General features: G+C 38.5%; 1 pseudogene; it reads left to right on the forward strand.

Annotated features, from left to right (window-relative positions):
• The first annotated feature begins 9,684 nt into the window (after positions 1-9,684).
• LOC149976625 (uncharacterized) lies at positions 9,685-11,166 on the forward strand (annotated as a pseudogene).
• The last annotated feature ends 347 nt before the right edge of the window (positions 11,167-11,513 follow it).

Here is an 11,513-nt window from a genome sequence, read left to right on the forward strand (position 1 = left end):
TTATTTTAGAACCATTTTGTAATGTTTAAGAAAATGAAGATAATACACAAATATTATCACACAATAACACAAAAACATCACAGGAAGTTGAGTTTGTTAAAAAAAAACATTAAATAAGAAATACAAATTTCGATCTTTGCATAATAACATATACAATTACAATAAATCAAATATAAAATGACAATAAATAACATAAACAAATAGTGGAAAGCTTCAACAGCTTGACTGAACATTCAGTTCACTTTTTATGGAAAGTTTTCCAGGCGATACCGTTGCCTGGAACTCAAGGCTAACCTAGTCCTCACAGGCAGCGCAGACATAATCCTCCAATGATGGTATGGTTTTCATACAGGACTGGTGGAACAGGGCAGCGGTCACAACCAATCTGAAATGTATGATGAAAATGTTAACATATAAAAAAAATGAAATACATTTTCTTGGATGACAATTATTTCATTATCAGACAAAGCGGATGATACTACGTCTATAAATATTACTACTTATACAAATTCGTGCTCTTAAAAATGTGCCTTTAGAAGGGAACAAGCAATTACCCAGTCAGTGTCTTCCTCATTATTGTCCACCTCCCCACAGAAGTGGCACAGTTGGCTCAGGTCATCGAGCAAAACATAATATCAAGTAGTCTATACATCTTTACGTGTATTTTTCTGAGCAAACAGGGAACAAGGTTAGGTTTCTTGTAACATAATTATTTAAATACATGTGTTTTAGTGGCCTTCAAGTCAGAAGTTGGATCAAAGATAGCCTTAAAAGATCCATATAAATGTTGTTGTTTTTTTATCTACAATTATATTAAATTAGAAATTGAACATACCTGTGTTTTGGAGGAGAGTGACTACTATTTCTTCTCTCATGATGTTAACATCTTTTTTCGTATTTGAAAAGACAATAGATTCCTCGTTCAGAACACATTCAGCAAACTGGGAAAATAATTTGATGGGAATTTCAGTTTTCCCCAACAAAACTATGTTACACTTAAGATTCTAATTCGCAAGTATACAACGACACAGCTATAATATAATTTGACAGTTCTGTTTTGCCTTTTAGTCAGTATACTTCCAGTAGGTTAATTGTACATTACTTATACTCTCATACTTACTTTCAAAGCAAAGACCCCACAAGAAGTAACATCTTGTTGGCATGTGTGAGGAAGGGTACCACACGCCCATCTGGAGATATTACACCGCTTCTCTCTCAGGAATGATCTGAGCATATATGTTAATAAAAGTACAGCATTTTGAAACACTTTATTGATTACAATATAGAGATTAATAACAGAGGGGAATATGAGAATGCAGGGATTCCAGCAGGGTGTGAGTTGGAGTAGTCAAATCTGAAGCTGACAAGGCTCTGACTTAGAATCTTGGGGGCATCGCTGGGTGGTGTGGAGGAAGAAGCAGAACGTTCAGGTTAGGGCAGGAATGTAAATGACGTGATCATCTCGGATGAGCTAACATCTGAGAATGGGCAGGCATTCCCTCGGATGAAGAGCATCTCCGTCTTGCTGATTATGTGCTGTCATCCAGGTGGAAATGTCACCTGCATATCTGATGTAGGAAAAGAGATAAGAGATAAGTCGAGTGTCCTGTGAATATGTTTATGTATATGTACTGTACCAGTGTGTGTATGTGTATATATATATCTGGGTATGTCTTTTTTTCTTCTTTTTTTTCTGTCATCATTATTGTGTTTTGTGGTTGAGGGGTGGGGGGAGGTTGATGGGGACAGGTGAGGTGCCCGGGGTGTCCTATTGAGGGCGAAGGGACCTATTGCGGAGGGGATTCTTCATGGAGGCATATTCAGGCATAGTTTTGTTTATTATACTATTATAAACGTATACATTTTCTTCTTATTTTTTTCTATTATTATAACAGTTACTGTGGTTATGGATATGCACTCATGTTGAATTATATATTTAAACTTTATTTTTCCGCCCACAGTACAGATTTTTTATTTATTATTATTTTACTATTACTACTGTTTCTAAAGTTAAAGTCGGACATTTACATAGACTTAGGTTGGAGTCATTAAAACTTGTTTTTCAACCACTCCACAAATTTCTTGTTAACTATAGTTTTGGCAAGTCGGTTAGGACATCTACTTTGCGCATGACACAAATAATATTTCCAACAATTGTTTACAGACAGATTATTTAACTTATCATTCACTGTATCACAATTCTAGTGGGTCAGAAGTTTACATACACTAAGTTGGCTGTGTCTTTAAACAGCTTCGAAAATTCCAGAAAACGATGTCATGGCTTTAGAAGCTTCTGATTGGCTAATTGACATAATTTGGAGATGTACCTGTGGATGTATTTCAAGACCTACATTCAAACTCAGTGCCTCTTTGCTTGACATCAATGGAAAATTAAAAGAAATCAGCTAAGACCTCAGAAAAAAATTGTAGACCTCCACAAGTCTGGTTCATCCTTGGGAGCAATTTCCAAACGCCTGAAGGTACCACGTTCATCTGTATAAACAATAGTATGCATGTATAAACACCATAAACAACGCAGCCGTCCTACTGCTCAGGAAGGAGACGCGCTCTGTCTCTTAGAGACGTACTTTGGTGCCCAAAGTGCAAATCAATCCCAGAACAACAGCAATGGGCCTTGTGAAGATGCTGGAGGAAACAGGTACAAAAGTATCTATATCCACAGTAAAACGAGTCTTATATCGACATAACCTGAAAGGCCGCTCAGAAAAGAAGAAGCCACTGCTCCAACACCGCCATAAAAAATCCAGACTATGGTTTGCAACCGCACATGGGGACAAAGATCGGACTATTTGGAGAAATGTCCTCTGGTCTGATGAAATAAAAATAGAACCGTTTGGTCATAATGACCATCGTTATGTTTGGACGAAAAAGGGGGAGGCTTGCAAGCCAAAGAACACCATTCCAACTGTGAAGCACGGGGGTGGCACCATCATGTTGTGAGGGTGCTTTGCTGCAGGAGGGACTGGTGCACTTCACAAAATAGATGGAATCATGCGCTAGGAAAATTCTGTGTATATATTGAAGAAACATCTCAAGACATCAGTCAGGAAGTTAAAGCTTGGTCGGAAATGTGTCTTCCAAATGGACAATGACCCCAAGCATACTTCCAAAGTTGTGGCAAAATGGCTTAAGGACAACAAAGTGAAGGTATTGGAGTGGCCATCACAAGCCTTGACCTCAATCCCACAGAAAATGTGTGGACAGAACAGAAAAAGTGTGTGCGAGCAAGGAGGCCTACAAACCTGACTCAGTTACACCAGCTCTGTCAGGAGGAATGGGCCAAAATTCCCCCAACTTATTGTGGGAAGCTTATGGAATGCCATCCAAAACATTCCCAAGTTAAACAATTTAAAGGCAATGCTACCAAATACTAATTGAGTGTATGTAAACTTCTGAACCACTGGGAATGTGATGAAAGAAATTAAAGCTGAAATAAATAATTCTCTCTACTATTATTCTGACATTTCACATTCTTAAAATAAAGTGCTGATCATAACTTACCTAAAACAGGGAATTTTTACTGTCAGGAGTTTAAATGTATTTGGCTAAATGTAAACTTCCGACTTCAACTGTATAACGTGATTTTATCTGTGGCCAATGACCTTGAGCCTTCTTGGAAGGGCACTACTAATGTAACTACAGTGGGACAAAAAAGTATTTAGTCAGCCACCAATTGTGCAAGTTCTCCCACTTAAAAAGATGAGAGAGGCCTGTAAATTTCATCATAGGTACACTTCAACTATGACAGACAAAATGAGAAAAAAAAAACAGAAAATCACATTGTAGGATTTTTTATGAATTTATTTGCAAATTATGGTGGAAAATAAGTAGAATTTCTGCAGTTAAGAAAATAGCAATAAAATGGCCTTGCCTAATTCCCCTCCCCCCCTTCTAATTTCCTTAATTTAGTGGCTAGTCAAATACTTTCTGTGGCACACATCAGAGTCAAATACTTTCTATAGAACAAACTTCACATCATGATAGGCAACCGAAATTAATAATTAATGTATGTGTGTTATCTTAATTAAACATAGAGGAGGGAGTAAAATGTAGGCAAGTATTTCAGAACAACTACTAGTTGAATAAGACACGGGAGAGATCACGAATTTTGGTAAAGAGATTTATTTATAGACTAAAACACTTGAAACAAATAGCCAAAACGAAAACTGCAGACATTATTAGTGCCTCCCGGCGATCAAACCGACATAAAAAAAATATAATGAAACGCAGTTTAAAACGTGATGAGAAATCTCAAATAGCAAGCAAGCCGCAGCAATGAAGAATTGAGTGCGTGCGCGTTCAAACAAGTCGCAGCAATGAAGAAGTAAGTGCGTGCGCGTTCACGCGAAGGAGGGGGAGTGAATTCTGGCAGTGGGGAGCTTTCCGGCACAGCACCGGTATTGGCAACGTCAAACCGAAGAGGAAAATCAGGTTAGTTTTTTTTTTTAGCATTGGACAGTTAACGTTTGCATGTTGATTGAGTCTTAGTTATTAGCGAGTTCTATGAAGATGTCGTGCAAAAAAAATAAAAAAATAATTATATTAAAACCAGTACAACCAGTACAACCGCTCCTATTTTTTTTGTAACAAACTTCTGTATGTCAATCCAAAAAATTCTGTTTTGGAATTCTTTCCAAAACATGTTTCACGGGATAAATTCTATGTAACATTTTAAATGAAATTTCCTTTACTTTGTTACTGATACAATATTTGTTAGCAATTTTCCATGCTTTCCTCCATTGTATATCACCATAGATATTTGACCAAAATAATCTTGCCGAGGGAATTGTAGTATCACAAACAATATTCCTAATCTGTTTATTACTACATTTATCTTGTTACTATTGCCAATGAATATATTTTTATGTAAATCTATGTTACTTACATCAACCACAAAGGAATTTAAAAGAGATACAACCCCCCTTGGAATCACATCAAAAACAATTTCATATTCTTTCGGGGTTATTTAAACTTTATCAAGGAATTCCCCATATGAGAGTAGATATCCATCCTCATTCAGTAACTGACCAACCAAAATAATTTTATTTTCAAACCAGTTACGAAAAAAATAGACTTATTTTTAAATCGTATATCTTTGTTGTTCCATAAAAAGTATCCGCGAGGGGAAAAATCGTGTTTATACGCTAACATCCAAGCTAAAATTGCCTGCTTACGGAATTTGGCCAACTTTACTGCGATTGTATCAACATCAAAATTACATTGAAGCAAAAATTCTAAACCACCAACAGAGTCAAATAAATACTTAGCGAAGACATTCCAAATACTGCTCTGGTTCTTTAACATACTTCAGAATCCAATTTATTTTAAAAGTATAATTTAGAGTATTGAAATCTAAAACCTCAAGACCTCCTTGTTCTTGGATATTAGTGAGAATATCTTTTCGTAGATAGTGAGGCTTGTTCCTCAGAAAATTATAAAGAATCTTATCCAAGTCCTTTACAATTTTAGGGGGTAAGTCAAGTGATAACGAGACATAAACCGATCTGGATAACCCTTCAGCTTTGGATAATAAAACCCGACCGTATTACGAAATATCTCTCATCAACCAGAGGTTCAATTTTTTTCTTTGTTTTCTCATAAGTAACCTTATCTTTAATTGGGATACCATAAACTTCCTGCAAAACACAATCCTTGAGTGGAAATAAGACTGACTTATTGATATTAATTTTCAAACCCGAAACGAAGGAAAAGTCTTCAATACAGGAAACTGCTTTAGAAAAATATGAATATAGTGGCATCATCAGCCAGTTGACATAGTTTAAATTCATTGCCAAGTGCTGAAACACCTTGAAAATCCCCTTTCTTGATGTGAAGAGCCATAATTTGAGTAACAAATAAAAATGGTCTAATTGGGCAGCCCTGCCTAATTCCACGGCCAATATCAAATCTTTGGGATGTCCCGTGAGATAATTTTACAGAGCTAGTACAACCACTATATCAAGTTTGGACTGCTTTCAAAAACAAGTCACCAAACCCCAAAAAACATATTGCTTTGAACATAAACTCATGTTCTACAGTGTCAAAAGCTTTATAAAAATCAACAAACATAAGAAAACTATCATCAAGAATGAGGTCATTATAGTCGATCAGATCTATGATCAACCTGATGTTATTACTAATGTGTCGACCATGCATTTTATTTTTATTTTTATTTCACCTTTATTTAACCAGGTAGGCTAGTTGAGAACAAGTTCTCATTTGCAACTGCGACCTGGCCAAGAGAAAGCATAGCAGTGTGAACAGACAACACAGAGTTACACATGGAGTAAACAATTAACAAGTCAATAACACAGTAGAAAAAAAGAGAGTCTATATACATTGTGTGCAAAAGGCATGAGGAGGTAGGCGAATAATTACAATTTTGCAGATTAACACTGTAGTGATAAATGATCAGATGGTCATGTACAGGTAGAGATATTGGTGTGCATAAAACCAGATTGTTCTTCATCAATTATATGATGCAAGCCTTGTTTCAACCTCTTAGCAAATACAAGGGCAAATCATTTCCAATCATTATTTAACAGGCTAATGGGTCTCCAGTTGTCTATGTAAAGAGTATTCTTATTAGGTTTGGGAATCAAAGTAATTACACCTTGCTTTAAGGAAGCCGGTAACTCCCCTTTTTCTATTTATTCTTGAAACATAGCAATGAAAGGAATCAATTTATCATTGAATGCTTTATTAAACTAGCTTATTAAACCATCATTTCCAGGGGACCTATTGTCCTTTAGGCTTTTAATACAGTCTTTTATCTCAATTTCAGATAACTAATCATCACAAAAATCCCTGAAATCATTATCTATCTTCTTAGCAATGTTTGCTACATTGTCTAAGAAAATATGCATATTGGAAGTTGGCTGGGCTGATGTATACAATTTCTGATAAAACTGGGCAACATGCTGAGATATTTCTTTTGGATTTTCATTGGGAGTATTATTAATCATTAATGTACAGCAGAAAGTAGTTGGTGCCATTGGTGTTAACAGTAGTGATGGGCATTCCGGCTCTTTTCAGTGAGCCGGCTCATTCGGTTCAGCTCACCAAAAAAGAGCCGGCTCTTTTGGCTCCCAAACGGCTCGTTAAAAAAAATATATATATTTTATTTTTTCAAGTCAAACAGTTTGCGATAGTTTGACTATGATTGGTGTTAAAACAATTCTAATTCAATTATTAAATGAAATCATACTTTACCTTAACCACAATGTATTTAAAAATGCATTGGTTGGTTATGAAAAAGAATGCTATTAAACATTTGCATTTAAAGTATAACTTTTGAATGTTTATAAACAAAGTGCATATAAATGTAATAATTCAAAACAAATACCAATTGAACAACATAATAAAATAATATTGTACCATATCAAAGAAAAATAAATAACAATGTGCAAAACTGCAGCATCCCACTTAAAACATTAAACTGGTCCCTCTTTTCTCTCTGTTCTTTATTGCCATGTTATAGCCAGCAGCATACAGCAATGGTGAACATATTTAGCTTTTATGAGAGATTTGTATTCAGAAATGCAAGCTGCTTCATATTTGAGGGCCTGATGCAGTTTCTTCTCTCAGTAATTATTTTTCCCGTTTTTGAGGAGACCCTCTCAGAGGGAACGGATGTGACCACTATGCAGAGTCTCCCTGTCATGACTTTAGTAAGCCATGGGTAGACAGAGGCCTTGTTCTTCCACCAGCTCAGAGGATCTGCAGATCTTTGGAGGAGGGGCTCCTCCAAATAGGATCGGACCTCCATTATGGCATCTGCTGAGAGATTCCTTCATGCTGCATACCCAGTTGCTCTTTCGTCAAACAGTATCTAAACAGCAGACGTTTGTGGCACTACTGCTGGTGCTTCTGCTCCTGTTGCCCTGGTGCTTGAGCCAGCTGGCTGCCGGGGCTGTCCCTCCCTGCTGCTGAGGTTATTCTTAGAAGAGCCTCATCAATCGCTCTGGCATCACTGAAGGCTAACTTCTTAAACCTGGAGTGGAATAAGTGAAAGGGTTTTCTGGCTTGGAATTGTGTACATTGGATTTAGACTATTGCTATAATTTCTAAAACCTCTGTCCTCCACGATCGAAAATGTCTGGAAATCCGTGCCAATCATTTTAGCCAATGCAATATCAATTTGGCCTTGTTTTGCTACAGACATAGACTTTGGCATAAACTGGTCCATAGAAGACTGCGTTGCTGTGGGTCGCGGAGTAGGCCTACTTGACTGAGTGGATACATCTCCCACGTGTGGAGGTGCTGGCTCCACCACTATCACTAGCAGGACTGCTAGTTTCCCGAAGCTCCACTACAGCTAGCTTCACAGTTGGGTGCACAGTTCACATATTTTCATTTTATTTATTTCACCTTTATTTAACCAGGTAGGCTAGTTGAGAACAAGTTCTCATTTGCAACTGCGACCTGGCCAAGATGAAGCAAAGCAGTTCGACACATACAACAACGCAGAGTTACACATGGAATAAACAAACATACAATCAATAATACAGTAGAAAAGGTGTGTGCGCAAATGAGGTGTGTGCAGTGCAGTGTACAGTGTGTGCAAATGAGGTAGGATAAGAGAGGTACGGCAATAAATAAGCCATGGTGGCGAATTAATTACAATATAGCAATTAAACACTGGAATGGTAGAATGTGCAGAAGATGAATGTGCATGTAGAGATACTGGGGTGCAAAGGAGCAAGATAAATAAACACAATATGGGGATGAGGTAGATTGGATGGGCTACTTACAGATGAGCTATGTACAGGTGCAGTGGTCTGTGAGCTGCTCTGACAGCTGGTGCTTAAAGCTAGCAAGGGAGGTAAGAGTCTCCAGCTTTAGCGATTTTTGCAGTTTGTTCCAGTCATTGGCAGCAGAGAACTGTAAGGAGAGGCGGCCAAAGGAAGAATTGGCTTTGGGGGTGACCAGTGAGATATACCTGCTGGAGCGTGTGCTACGGGTGGGTACTGCTATGGTGACCAGTGAGCTGAGATAAGGCGGGGATTTACCTAGTAGAGACTTGTAGATGACCTGGAGCAAGTGGGTTTGGCGATGAGTATGAAGCGATGGCCAGCCAACGAGAGCGTACAGGTCGCAGTGGTGGGTAGTAAATGGGGCTTTGGTGACAAAACGGATGGCACTGTGATAAACTGCATCCAATTTGTTGAGTAGAGTGTTGGAGGCTATTTTGTAAATGACATCGCCGAAGTCGAGGATCGGTAGAATGGTCAGTTTTATGAGGGTATGTTTGGCAGCATGGGTGAAGGATGCTTTGTTGCAAAATAGGAAGCTGATTCTAGATTTAATTTTGGATTGTAGATGGGCAATTTGACTGACTAGTGGACATTGAGGAGCTTCCTGAGAAAGCTGTCCTGGAGGTAATCAGATCAGAAAGTGATGCCAGATCAACCGGAACTGTAAACAGAGATACTGGCCCACACCAGAGAGTCTCCAGAGCGCCCAGAGAAGTGGCCTGATGGCTTTCTGGTGCCATCTTTTTCTTATGATATTGAGCACCTGCTTAGAGAGGGAAATACTTGCTATGAGAACTCGAAAGACTTAATTAAATTAACAAGAGCCCAGAAGCATGGCGTTCTTGAGAACATACTGTAGATAAAGCGAAACACCGTTTCAAGGCCTATCCTAGTGGGGGAGAAATAGGCAAGGCTACCTAAGTGCTTGTTACCAAGCACCCATGTCTCAAAGAAGCAGGGAGTCAGTCTGGATGGTATGCATGGACGACAAGTCAGAAGCTCAAGATGGGGAACTATCGGACCAAGTTGAGCAGAGCTGGAGTTCCTGAGGTCTCTGTGAATACAGTGAAGAGGAGCATAAACAACCCAGAGATAGAGTCACTCCACTCAAACATCAAGAGACCAAGACGAGGTGAGGTAAACTTCCTGCCATACTTCCCAAGAGGGAAAGACCCAGAGTCTCTTAAGCAGCTGAAACAGCAAAATATCAACAAAGTTTCAAAGACAGAGAGAAATCTAACATTAATAGACAAACTGAGGCAGACGAAATGAGATCAATCCGAGGAGCCGATTTTACGGCGAACTAGACAGACACTCTGATTGCCTTGTTCAGGCAGAGGGCAGAACTGACAGGCCATGCAGCAGAGGCTATGAGAAGTGTCTTAAGGATCTATGATCTCCAGGTAGGTGAAAATGGAATACCACTCTGAGCATTCATTTTATTCTATTCACCATAACAGTGCATGACCATAGACAAGCTATATTTTAAACTCTACTCTGCACTATGTGTGTCACTCTTAAAAGGAGCAACTTGACGTGAACACCAGGCGCACTGCTGCCCTTTGTGGTCTCCCCATCTACCTTTGTGAGGAAACCACTGGAATGTAAGTATTTCCTGCATACAGTCTTAACTGTTAACATCTGAAGTTTGTTCACTTGTATGGTAAAATACTTACATTTATGCATGTTACAGGTGGAGGAAACTGAAGAGCCAGACATTACAGACACACCTGTCGCTCTCCTCACAGTCGTCAGCGAGAGCTAAGCTGATCATGTCCAGTTCAACTCAGCAAGGATTGCTGTTGTGCTAGCTAGAAGGTGACATTGTAATGAATGATGTCCCCAGGTTGGCTGATGCAATTATGTTGTTATTTGGTTTGATTTACGAGTTATCCCAAGCATCTGATCCACACTTTTGACTTAATAAAAAATTTCCTGATGGGCTTGGATAATGGGAAAATGCTTAAGCCCAAGCTTTTGTCTCTGAAAATAGACCTATTGAAGCAAGATTAATGATGTATGGGTATTTGCATTTACAGGTATTTACCATCATTGAGGTTGTCTCCAACTCATGCCCTTACATGGCTGCAAGGCCTTTCTCGTAGATACATCTTTAATGTGTGGCTCCACATTGTCCCATCTTTGCCTTGTTAATCGCAGCATAGCCTCACATGGGACAGTTTTTCCAATCGAAAACCCTACATTCTTTAGAGGTTGTAAATGTTTTCCTTTCATTGTCATTGATGTTTGACATAAACCAGGTCCAGTGGATGTTATTTTTGACCACACAAATGTTTTAGCTGTTCTGCCCTTCAGTAGAACTCAATAGAAATAGAGATGGCTCTTTCTGTACTGCCGCTGTCAGTCAGCATGTAAACAATGTGGAGGGCTTGATGAGATAAGCGAGAGTTGAGATTTGATATCCACTCCAAATAAATAAATAAATCAATAATTGTAACATACACTATATTCTGAATGTAATGTAGGTAAGCGAGAGAGGTCAGGTGCACTAAAATAAAGCTGTAACATATGTTCTAAAATGCATTACAACGGTTGTAACAGTTAATGGCTTTTGATCATGGCTGCAGCTTTAATGTGTGGCTCCTAATTTTCCAGTTTTTGTCTAATCGCTGCAGACTCATATACGGACAATGTTTCCAATAGAAAGTTTGGTGACACTATTTGGATAGTCCATCTGTAGATGGTTAATTGAGCATCTATAGACCAACATATCAG

This window comes from Oncorhynchus mykiss, chromosome 16 (genome assembly GCF_057628025.1).
Source record: "Oncorhynchus mykiss isolate SJ-2025 chromosome 16, ASM5762802v1, whole genome shotgun sequence".
NCBI lineage: Eukaryota > Metazoa > Chordata > Actinopteri > Salmoniformes > Salmonidae > Oncorhynchus > Oncorhynchus mykiss.